This window comes from Castor canadensis, chromosome 12, assembly GCF_047511655.1.
Source record: "Castor canadensis chromosome 12, mCasCan1.hap1v2, whole genome shotgun sequence".
NCBI classification, from domain to species: domain Eukaryota; kingdom Metazoa; phylum Chordata; class Mammalia; order Rodentia; family Castoridae; genus Castor; species Castor canadensis.
Window position 1 is genome coordinate 124,459,532 of NC_133397.1, and position 13,403 is coordinate 124,472,934.

Below are 13,403 nucleotides of genomic sequence, written 5' to 3' on the forward strand. Positions count from 1 at the left end.
TGTTGTATGAATAACAGAAGAAACAGTGAGCTAGATTCTTTATATCCAGGTTAAGTTAGATATTACAACATAATTGTTATATATAGCTTATATACTAAATAGTCACTGTATTTATTTATTTATGCTTAAATTTTTGTAAGGGTACATAATATATTATCTATATAATTTGTCTTCTTATATAACATGTAACGTATAATATAACTATAACATTATATATCATCTATTATGTATAATATATGTTACATTATAAAATTTCATTATATATGATAACTTCATATGGAATATGATGATGTATAATTTCCTTTTTGTTATGAGTAATAGACCAAGCAAACACTTCTATTTCTATTGTAAGACGTTGAACTTTGCCTTCCTGAATTAATATGTTGAAGTCTTAGCACCCAGAATGTGACTTTACTTAGAAATAGGATGGCCACAGATGTGATTAGACAAGATGAAGTCATACTGCAGTAGGGTGGCCTCTATTCCATTATGACTTATGTCCTTATAAAGAGGGGAAGTTTGGATGCATACACACATGTGCGCATACCCACACATGGAGAAAACCAAGTAAAGACAAAGGCAGGGCTCACAGCAATGTCTTACATCCCAAAGAATGCCAAAGACAGGCAACAGATCATCAGAAGCCAGGTGAGAGGTGGGACAGGCCTCAGAAGGAACCAATCCTGCTGACACCTTAATAGCACTTGCTTTGTTTTGACACAGGGCCTCACTGTGTTGCCCAAGATGGCCTCCTGAGTGCCTCCTGAGTGCTGGGATTACAATTATGTACCACCACGCCCCGCCAGCACCCTGATTTTGAACTTTTAACCTTCAGAACTGTGAAACAACAAATTTCTGGTGTTGATGCCACATAGTTTTTGGTACTCAGGCCCAGCAAACCAATGTAACTAGTTACTCCAAGGTATCCTGAAATAATGGAAAAGAATCCAGTTTAAATGTTGGCTTCTCCCCTACCAGTTCTGTGATTTAGGCTGATATTTAAATTTACTAATCTCCCTAGGAGGCAAGTTATACATGAGTGTGTTATAATAACAGACAACCCCCAAATCTCAGTCCAAGGAATTAATTTTCATTTGGGGTGCATATTTCATGTCTCCCACGTTCTCTTGGTGGCACTAATCATGTAATGGCCATCCTAAATTGAGAGCTAGTCTGGCTGAAGGGATGGTATTTGAAAAGGCACTAATGGTGGCTGGGAAGAGACCAGAGTGGCACTGTGTCTGGTTCCTAAAGAGTCTACCCCTAGGAGTCTCGTGTCACTTCCACTCATCTTCCACTGAGCAAAACATGACTGTGTTTAAACAATATGGTGGGGAGGAAATGGAGGGGCAGCAACCAATGACCACCTGCCCAAACTGATAAAGTCATATATTGAAATTAATTAATTTAATCCTTCCTTTGGCCATTGTTTATCCAGCCACTACCATGGGCAATACTATGCCAGATGTTGGCCAGAAGACAACGAACAAAGGCACAGCTCCTGTCTCCAGCAAACTTTTGCCTTATTGGAAGAGTCAGCAAAATAGAGAGAAACATAAATGCACAATACTACTGCAGATACACATCAGTGTGATGAAGAAAAAAGCAATGCAAGTGAATGACGCTGAGAAACACTGGCCTGGGGAGGAAGATGCAGGGTAGATATCCAATGAATACGCATTTCCTAGCAAAGTGATAGCAAGTGTAGACACCCATTAAATGCTTCTTTTATTTCCCCCAACACCCTAGACAATTCACATCCACAAAAGATCAGAAGTGAATTTTGCAATGATTAGATTACAAAACACAGAGAAAAGATTAAAATGCCTAATTCTGGAAAGGATGTATTGTAACTAACAGAAATGTGTATTTCTGCTGGCAGTGAAAATCCCTCTGGAAAGCAATTTGGCATTGTGTTTCATGAGCCAGTAAAAATGCCCATAACCTGTCTCAGTAATTTCATTCCTGTGAGTCTGTCGTCAAAAGTCATATAATTTAATAATCCCAGAAAGGATTAGTGCAGTGTTATTTATGATAGAAAAAACAACCTAAATATACAGCATTAAGGGAATGGTTAAATGGATTATGGCTTACCAATTATATAGAATACCATGTAGTCATTAAATTATAATTACACACATTATGTAGCAATGAGAAAATGTTTATGATGGGATTTTAAGTTTAAAAAGATGCAAATTATACCCTATGATTACTATTATGTAAAAAATCATATATGTAAATGTGTGGGATTAAAAGAGAATGTGGAAAAGTAAAATCTCGAATGTGCAGATTTGCGGTAATTAAATCATACATTTCAGTCATTCCTTTGCCACTATCAAATGTTTAACGAGTACTTCTATACTACTTATTTATGTAATGAATTCTGAATCATAATGAGAAGAGCCATGAAGAACATCCAATAGGATTACTCTTTACTGAAATCCTATTATCTGCATGACCTGATCTGACCGAACTCTATCTTAATTTTTGATGTCAAAATCATTCCTTCTTAATTGCTGTATTAAATTACTATTATTGCACATGATACCCATCTCTTAAACAAATACATTTTGAAATTTAATAAATCAGCCATAACATACTTCTCATTCATGAGACTAAAATGTGAACTTTAAATTTTCAGGTATATGATATCCGAATGTAGACATTGCTGAGTGGTGGAGGCAAATCATCTGTGTCTTCATTGTTTAAAAGAAGATTATGAGGCTGGGGCAGTGGTTCACATTTGTAATCCCAGCTATGGTGAAGTGGAGAGTAAGAGGATTGTGGTTCAAGTGAAGCCTGGGGAAAAAGTTAGTGACCCCAAATCAGAAAATAAGTGAAAGTAATGACTTATGCCTGTAATACCATCTGCACAGCAGGAATAGATAAAGGATCCCAGTTAGAGGCCAACCTGGAGCAAAACTTGTGAGACCCTACCTGAAAAATAGCTAAAGCAAAAAGACCTGGCAGTGTGACTCAAGGGGTAAAGCTGCATGAGACCTGAGCTCAAATGCAGCACTGCCCAAAATAGCAGTATTTCTCATAACAGGGTCAGGCCGTCACGAGTTGGAGAGGAAAGTTTCTCCTGGCACGCAGTGAGTAGTGAGAGACACCTCATCTGGTTATATCCAGGACAGCTCCCACAATAGAGAAGTATCTGCCCTCAAATGGCTGAGAAACCCACGGGTGATCTCTGGGAAGGCTATGAGCAGGACAGTAGAGAAACCTCACCTTTAGTGCTATTTCCACTCATCGCCAAAAAGGATGGCCTCAATTTCACCAGTGAATTTTGCCTGCGATTTCCTTATTTGTAAAATGAAGGTAGAATTTATTACACCTCACAGAACGATTTATAGAGTAAAGGGGAGCAGTGTTTTAAGAGCTAAAATGTAATATGAATATTATATCTTGCAGGCAATTACAATTACCAAAGATAATTACCAAATAGCTTATTCACAATTTTTATTTTTTTTAATTAAAAAAATTTGTTTCTTTTATTCATATGTGCATACAATGTTTGGGTCATTTCTCCCCCTCCCTGACCCCCCAGCCAATTTTTATATTTTTAATTCGTCGTTTTTCCTCACTGAATATTAATGAAAGCCATAATAAAATAATGTCACTTTACTGATATTTCCAGATAAAACAATGAAGCTTCCTTCATCAGTTGTCTGTCCCATCCTGAGTTTTGCCTTTCTTCATTTTCTGAATTCTTGACGTAAACCACAAACACAACCAGGACCCTTTCATGACCATCCATCTTCCACCTCAAGCTACCACTTCTTGTCTCCCATTTCATTTGCATGTTGATTGAGAACTAGACAGTTTTTGAGATATATGATGAAGAAGGAGCATTGTAGAGAATAAACTTCATGTCTCTTTCAGGAAGGGGGTGGCTGGGTGAACTGCAGGTGGGTAGATCTGACTGAGACATGAGGGTGGTGGCAGTCATGGCATCCAGTGCTAGTACAGGATGGAAGGCAAACCTGGCCGGAAATGGAACACAAGAGATAATCTAGCACATTGGCCCATCTCAGAAGGTTCAGTATGGAGCACAGCGGATCTGAGAGGCTTGCAGCGGGATACAACAGCAGAGCAGGAGATGAATGTTGTTTTGACAGATCCAAATAAGCAGCTGGCACTGAATAAATCCACCAGCAGTGGGCAGGAGCTCAGAAGTCACTGACAGGGTGGGATCTCTCTACCTGCCTCACACCTCCCCAACAAAAGAAAAAAAAAAGGATCTGATAAAAGTGAGACAGGACCCCATTCCTGGAATGATCAGAGTACATATTGTACTCGCTATCACAAGAAGCATGAAAACACGAGGATCAAGGCAGGACCTGAGTACCAAATTGAACATGAGATTAGGTCTGGCAGTAGTGATGAGTGATGAAGAAACAACTCAGGTTTCCTACTGAATTTATTTAACAAACACATGTAGAGCACTTACATGTCAAGCTATTCTGAAGTAATTCAGAAACATTAATTCATTGATCCCTTGTAAGGGACTATAAGGTTTTTTAAAATCATCATTTCATCCTCAGTCCACATCACAGAATATGGCTCATTATAGGTCCTTAATAAAATTAATTTGGAAAGAAGAAAATAAAGGAGAGAGGGTGGGATAGGAATGGAAGGAAAGGGAGGAGGGCAAAAGGGAGAGGGAAAACAGAGGAGGAAGGGAGCAGTAGGGGAGGTGGAGAGAAAGATGGAAATGAAAATAAGGAAAGAAGGGAAGATTAAAGAATGAGTCACTGTTCTTAAGACTCTAGGTTGACTCTACTTAAACGCTTCTTGCTTGCATCAAGACTGGATTGAGGGTCAGGCATGGAGCAATGAACACAGGTGAATAAGAATGTTACCTTTGAGGAGGGGATGGAGAAGGCAGTAGCAATGAATGTCTGGTGTTTATTGTTCACTTACTACGCTAACTTTAGGCCATATAATCATCTTCATTAATACTGTAATTTTCATGAATTCCTATGTTGCATGTAAGGAAAGTAACATGTAAGTTTAGTAACTTACTCTAGGTGACCCAGACCGTAAGGAGGAAAGCCAAAACTCAAAGTCAAGTGAGTCTCTGTTCTTTGACACGATGCTGAACGCTAGGCTAGGAGAAGACAGCATCTGAGAAAGTAGGTCAAAAGGGGCTCTACTTTTGAAGCTGCAAATCTAGACCGCACTTTAAGCCATTGGTCTATTTATAAGTGCAAGAAGCACCTGGAACAGACTCCAGTGTAGTCAGCTTTTGTGAAAATGAGTCAGAAATAAAGGAATTTGAGGAGGAGAAGGTGGCAAGGCGAAGATAAAAGGTCTTGGAATTTTCAATACCTGCTTTAAAATCTTGCTGATGATTGTGAAAGGCAGAGAATATTAAATAAACTCTGATGTAAGTAAAAAAAAATACAACAGCTTGAAACTAAAATAATTCAGAATCAATCTGGCAGAAATTTCAAAAACATGTTCAAATGGAATGCACATTCATACACAAGTTATTTAGGCATTCTCTCTCTCCTTGGGGGAGAGGTTCTTAATTAATACCATCACCTTGGGGAGGGAGGAGACCTTCTTAATAGTAAAATATTAGGTAACCCAAAATTGAGGAATTTGACATACTAGATAGTAAAAAATCCCTTTTAACAAAAACTCAGTGGCCTCACTGTTAGGTGTTTTGTTCATGGCATACCATCTTTAATGGTCTCTGTGACTGACATACTGATGATTCGTGAAATGCAGGAAGTAACCAACCTGACTGTTTTTTATTAACTCATCAACCCAGGGTAGACACAGAAAAGTGTCTCATGGCCCAGAATCAGGTAGACTATCTTTCCTCACCTCCAGATAAGCATCTTTGAAAAGTCATGATTTACTTGAATGATACCGTGTCTGCTCCAGGAGGGAAAAATTTTAATTCTACAGTTAGAGGATATCCTAGGCTGGTAGACAGGGCTGAACTCAGACAACAAGGTGAAAGAGATTCTCTTCAACCCTTTTTCCACGTGTCCAAACTCAGAGTTTTGCTATAATCTTGCCTGCCACTTTCAGCCTTCTAATTCCTCCACCTCAAAACTTAGTAATTTATTGATTCATTCCTTTAAGACTAAGCTTTCAGCCTTAGTATACCATTGGCACTCAGCAATGCTGGCCGTCTCAGTGGGGAAGGAGTGTCTTAAGAGAAATCGCCTGTTAGATGCACAAGGGTCTTCCAAATAGACAATGAAATATGCAGAATGTTGTAAATTTCTGCATCGCAACACAAGATCCTTACATGTTGTGGTTCCAAAATAGTCAAATAACAAAATCCCAGCTAGGTGGCACTACGTTTCAAGTAAACAAATAAATGTTAAACAGCACTGCGATAAGTCGGCTGGGAAATCTGCAACGCAGAAAATGGCCCCCAAATCAAAAGAGGCAATTAACCAAGCTTAACATAAACAATGTTTTATGGGCATACTTCTGCTAACTTTAGCAAACTGAAATACAGACAGCCAGTTATCTTTGGATTTCAGAGAAATAATGCACCATTATTTAGTGTAAGTATGTCCCAAATACTGCATAGGATATACTTACACTAAAAGTATTCATTGTTTACCTAAAATTTAGAGTTGAGTGAGAATCCTGTGTTTTATCTGGTGACCCTGTATATACATGTACTATATGCCCACCATTTTTTTTGACATTAAAATACATTTTCCTGTCTCTTGGCTCACATTCAAATCCCCATCCTCCTGTTTGCTCACTCCCAAGTTTCTCTGGAAGTCTGCTGCGAGATACCCCAGCATCTTCTGAGGCACCACACTGCCCTTTGGGTGTCTCTCACACCCACCAGACATCTCTAGCTTCCTATTAACCCCTCAGCTTCAGCTAAGCACTGCCACTCTGTCGTGGTTCCAGGCACTAAGATAGCCCTCCTAATGGGTGCCACCTGCATCAGGAACTACCTTATCCACTCATGTTTGCTGTTCCTTCTCCAGGGATTGTCACCTCAAGCCAGGTAAGTTGTCACTTCAACAAAGCACTGGAGCTTGGCTGCATTTTCTGCACTAGACAGAAGGACTCTCGACCTGTTCGATTTACACCTTTGTATATGAACCCCAAAGAACTTTTGCTTGTGCTCCAGTGTCCTAAAGAGTTTTAAGTGACAGTAAATGTAATAGCACTTTTAAATATTTACTTCCAGCTCATACATCCTATGTCTAAATGTGGACATAATTCCATATGTCCCAAAGTATTAGGGTTTGAGTTGTATTTGGGACTGCATTTAGAGATCAGTCCTCCAAATGCATGGTATCATACCCTACTCTTCTATGAAGGAAGCATTTTTACTAAGTGAGTTATTTTACTTCCTTCTCCCAAGAAGAATTTTCTACCAGAAAATTCCACAATCCCTAGAAATGATCCCTTTTGGTGGATAATACTACTTGATAATATTTAATGCTTGCACAATCCAGTGAGTGAGCTGCTATTTCTCACCCTTTGCAATAAGGTCCTTGTGATCAGAATTAACTTACAGATTTGAGAAATAAGTCTCCCTCATAATCACCTGCTGCTCTCTGCCTCACCAATTTCATCTTAGGAGTGTGCCCAGATCTTTCTTGCATTTACTTTACCTTGGTTGTTTCACCGTACAGAGAATGGTCACCCCAAGGCGGTACTCATCATCACCAAGTTTTGTTTAATGTCATTCTTTAGACAGGTTTCCCTAATCCCTTTCTGTGGCAACTTTCATATTTGTTGAAGGAATAAAGGCATCTAAAATCCACATCAACTAGCAAAACTGCTATGTCTTTCTTACTATTGCTTATGTCTTCTCTTCAACAAAATTAGAGAAGAGAACAGAACAGGTTCTGCCTGAAAGCAAGGGAGTCGTCGGGGGGAGAGGGAGGACATGAGGGGCAGGGGGAGAAATGGCCCCAACAATGTGTGCACATATGAATAAATGAATAAAGAAAAAAATAAAGCCCACACCTTGAAAGGCATCCTATAATGAAATCAAGGGACATTTACAAAATCCCATTTTCTTAGCTACAGAAAATATGAGAATATTTTAGAAGATACTTTATAAGGCACACACACACACACACACACACACACACACACACACACACACACATCCCTTACAGAAGTATTAATAAAGACTAGGAAATCTGGTGGCATTGTTTAATGTTGAAGAGAAAGAAAAGAGCAGGGAAAAGATGGTTTTTTTCACCCAAGGTAAAACTTGGTCACTTGATAATTTTGCTTAGATAGGGCCTCTTCAGGATGCCTACTTAATTGAATGCAATTGGAATCCAGTTTTCTATATGTACAGGCTTCATAATGATGAAATTTCTAGAAACATCTCATTATATATTTCAAGATCACTCCTTTAGTCACCCCTTGGGGGTTCTAGTGCTATTGTTCTATTGGACCCAGATGTGAAATATTCTGGTACTTAAAACTTACTTGCCACTAAAATCTGGGATTATAAACTCAAACACCCAAAAGAGGAGGAAGATGAGGAAAGTGAGTGATTTCTTAGTCTTATGAGAATATGTTTTCATTCATGAATGATGGTGCATGCCCAGATAAAGGGGTAGAAGATGCTATTTGCAGTTCTTGTCAATTGTTGCCATACCAGAATTCAGCCCCTGAGATGCTAGTTCATCTACTTTGTTGAGAGAAACCAGAGATCTGGATCTTTATGAGAAACTTTTTTTTTTGGAGGGGAGAGGCTTGATTTTTATAAACTGTTTTAGGTTATATAGGTTGTGTGTGTTCGCCCAAGGCAGCATGCTGGCAATTGATCTCCAACACTAAGATAACAATCCTAACATTATTCTTCTGAAAATGTATGCAACAGCCTTTGACTTTTTAAGACCTTTGCTTTCTGTTAGGGTGCATTAGTCTGCCAGACTGTGTGGGGCAAGCAACGTGTCAGGTGACACCCTCGATTAACAGTGATGAAAGCTCTTTCTCTCAGTTGTGTGAATGCCCAAGGCAGTCTCAGATATTAACAGCATTATGTGTTAGAACAACTTTGCCTTTCTTGTGGGTCATTTATTCATTTTTTAATATTGGGGCTCTCTGTGTTTTTTCTTTATCACAGATCTTCTTGCTTTCTTTTCAGCTTTTGGCATTTGAGCCACTGATATAGCTTAGCTGTATTATCAAATAAAAATTATTCCCAGCTATCTAATCTGTGGAGTGTAGGGCACAGTGTAATAATCTAGTATACAATGTTAACTTACCCAATAATCTGATGTATCGTGTTTAATTGGGCTCATCCGTAATGCTCAAATAACATGCTATACATCCCATACCAGAACTACTGATTGTGCTATAAAATGATCTCGTAAACCCAGCCCTTTTCCACACCAGGTCAATTTCTATCACTTTAATCCCTGCTTTCCCATTACAGCAAACTTCCAGTGCTTTCCTGACCTAAAATCTCATGTCCATTTCCAATCATTCGTACTACTGCTCAATAGTGTAATAGAGTCCTGGTTTCATCGTGATCAGAAAACCAATCACAGTCAGTTGCCAACAGAACAAACTATCTGCCAAGATGTGTGCGGATGATCAGAAAGCTGGATGATGCCAGCTTTTTGCATTCTCCCAGCAGTTTGACATGAAATCCCAATTCTGCAGAGACTCATCTTTCACACCTCCCTGACCACGTGTTCACCCTGTGTACTACTTCTGGTCATCTTTTCTGCTCTCTACACTCAAAGTATCCTTCAGATGCTGATCAAACATCTGTTCTGTTTGATGATAGCCTCAACAAGCCGAGGTAGCAAGTCACTACCTTTCTTGTGCTATTTGTCTTTATACAGCATTCGTTGTATCTTGTTAGAAATTTTTGTCTCTTATTTTCCTGAGATTGTAAGGTAGACAGGAACCATGTGCTGTTCATTGATGTACACTACTTACTCAAGAAATGAAAATTCAAAGTAGAAGACATTCATTAATATCAGTATATTTCCATATAAACTAATTAATTATTTCAAGGTTCTTTAGTAATACAGCATCATGAGTAATAGCTAGGATGTGGAAAACAAGATTTGAGTTCAAATTCCAGAACTGACACATTCTCTGGGTAAGTTTTAAGCAAGTCAGTTTAGCAGTCATGGGCTCAGTTTCTCAGGTTATATACTTTGTACGATGTTATTAAGAAAATGAAGGGGCCATCCAGAACTGGGAGAAAATAATTGGAACACAATATGCATGACAAAGGCAGAATATTAAAAAGAGATCCTTTACAACTTAATAATACACATAAACTCACAAAATGATTTGATCAGGTATTACATTAACAAATGAACATGCAAGAATGGCAAATAAGTATGGAACGAAATGTTTCCTATCTTTATGTATCACGGAAAGACAATTAGAACCACAGGGAGGTAACATACACACTCAATAGAATCGTGGACATCCGAGAGGTAACAAAAAGTCTGGCTATCTCCTATGTTATTGGGTATGTGGATAATAACTGGAGCTCTTATTCATCACTGTCGAGAAGAAAAAAATGGTGTCATGACTTTGGCAAATAGTTTCATAAACACACTGGCCATACCCAGGTATCTACCCAAGAGAAACAAAAATATATGTCCACTCAGAGATTTGCACATGAATGTTCATAGAAACTTTATTTCCCATGGTCTCAAACGAGGTACAGTCCAAATGTCCACCAACAGTTAAATAAAAAACCAAGTGTGCTATGTGTTCGGTGAAAAGAGCTCAGTGAAAAGGAGGAAAGAATTAACAACACATACAGCCTTGATGAAGATGAAAATCACTATTCTGAGTGAAATAAGTCAAGTAAAAATTATACCTCCTCTTTATTTCATTTTTATAATATTAGAGAAAATGCACACTAATTTACAGTGACAAAATAAACCAGCAGTTTCTCGGGGATGGGAGTGATGAAGGTTACATCATAAAAGAAAACTTATGGGGTGATGGATACACCCTCTAGCTTTATCGTGGTATGCATATGTGGAATAAAACCACATTCAACTGTATGTATGTTTTGTACTTAATTTTATCTTAACATAGTTATTGAAGAGGCAGCTGTCACTAGCTGATAAACTAAAAAGAATTGTCAGAGGAGATTATTTTAATTACTTCTCTTTTTAGTCATCCTCTGTCCAATCACTCAGGAAAACTGGAATGTAAGTGGCCATACTGCCACCTAGCATGGATTAATGCTACGAGGGACAAAGTACCAGGGAACAGACTGGCCCAGCATCCTCAGTGCTGAGGACTTAGCAAGGCACGTGCATTGTGTGGTTCTGGTGTTCATGAGGGATTTCTACTGATCTCATGGAAAGCCAACTGGATGCAAGTGTGGTGGTCAGAATTCTATGTGTGGCCGGGCACAAGGAAAAGAAGCTGACCAGCTTATAGAGCAACTGAAGCCTGGAGCTGCTGCCATGTGCTACAAAAAACTCGACTACCCAATCAGTCCTTGGGCTAAACACTCTGTGAGATAGCAATGGGTGTATTTAACTTGTGAAAATGATACTGTTCTTATATTCTGGTGGGGTGGGAAGAGAGAGAAAGAGAGAAAGAGAGAGCAAGAGAATAAAATAAAATTGACAGGCAGGGGAAGAGGGAGAAAATAATATTCTCTACTATATTAAAAAATGAAGATTTATAAAACCAAACCAAGAGTGTTAGTGCACACCTGTAATCCCAGCACTTGGAAGGGTGAGGAAGGAGGATTATGAGTTCAAGACCAGCCTAGGCTATATAGTGAGACTCTGTCTCAAAACATTGTGAAGCAAGACAAAACTTTAAAAAACCAAAGTTCAGCATTTCATTCATAGCGTATACTCCCCAAGGAAGATATAAGAACGGAGAGCATCTGAAGTTTCTTTAGTAAACGTTTAGCCATTTTGACTCCATGTTTGTCTCCTAGGGTGAGCACTAAGTGTCATCAACTGTTTAAGGACATAAGACTTAATTTTTTAATAATATGACCCATAAATGCTACCCAGTTACTTCATCTTGTGCTCGACAGGAGAAGCAGACAGCTGTCTATTGTACTTTCTAAGAGATGGTATGTAAATCTATGTGCTACGGGATTTTCAGTGAATTTTGAGCATATATGGTTCATGTCTTAAATGCTAATTTTAGAACTACCCACCACACAAAAGCACTCCAGCACCACCACTGCCATGATCACCACCAACACTTTAAACTTTTTGTTTTACCTGGCTAAGCTCAGTGGTACAGGGCTTGCCTAACACGTACAAGACCTTCAGTTTGATCCCCAGCACCGCAAAAAATGTTGTTTTCTTATATTAATTATTCAGAATTTCTGTAGCATATTTTCCTGAAACTAAAAAAAAAGGTATGCCACTTTAAAATTTTCCTTTTCGGGGGAAATATTACTAAAAATAACAAATCACAATTCAGTTCACGATCAAGTAGCTAGTATTGGAGTTGCCCTCATGTAATAAAGAATTATAAAACCAGAAAAAAAAACTTTTCAGATATTGACCAATAAAAAACACAAGGCTGTCACCCTTGGAGGAAAGAAAGTTTACTAGGTCAGTTGTCCAGTTGCTTTGGCTTTCTGTCTGGGAAAGACTTATGAATCATTTTTCAGAAAACTGAACAAGAACAGAACAGCTATCTGGCCTGATGGAGGAAGAGATGCCCTGGTAGGAAAAGAATGGATAGTAGAGTTTGGGACATCTGGAATGACTAGGGCAGAGTCCCAAAGACGTAGAGATTCCTGCAATGTTGTTGGCAGAATGCTAAGTTGTGCAAATGTGGGGCATGTTTCTGTGAAAACAAGCAAAGAACAACTTCTCTGGGACTGAGAGGTGAACAGGGATTGTAGGGCCCTCACAGTGCTAGGCAAACACTTGGCATTCTCATCCTGCCGGATGGAAAGACCTTCATAAACAACCTTAGCATTCAGTTGTGAAGCAAGAAATCCACGTCTGGGGAGTTAGGACCATTGCCTGAGAGTGAAGCCCACCCTCAGGATTAATGAGAGCAAGGCATTCTGTCGCAAACTTAACCATTGGTCAAAATAGAGCTCCCTCTAGGGAGGAAAAGGATGTATCCCAGAAGATCTATGATATACAATTTCTAACATTCTGCATACAATCAACTACTATTGTAAACAAGAAGCAAGAAGATAAGATCCATCATCAACAGAAAATTGGCCAATAGAAGGTCCACAAATGGAGCCTGGTACCAGTGTTCACACCTGTAATCCTAGCTATGTGAGAGGCTTAGTTTGGGAGGAATATGATTGGAGGTCAGTCTGGACAAATAGTTCACAAGACTCCATCTCAACCAGTAGCTGTGGGCAGTGATGCACACCTGTCATCCTAAAGTACTCAGGAGGCTGAGATTGGTAGGATCATGGTTCCATTCAGCCCATGCAAAAAAGTTCT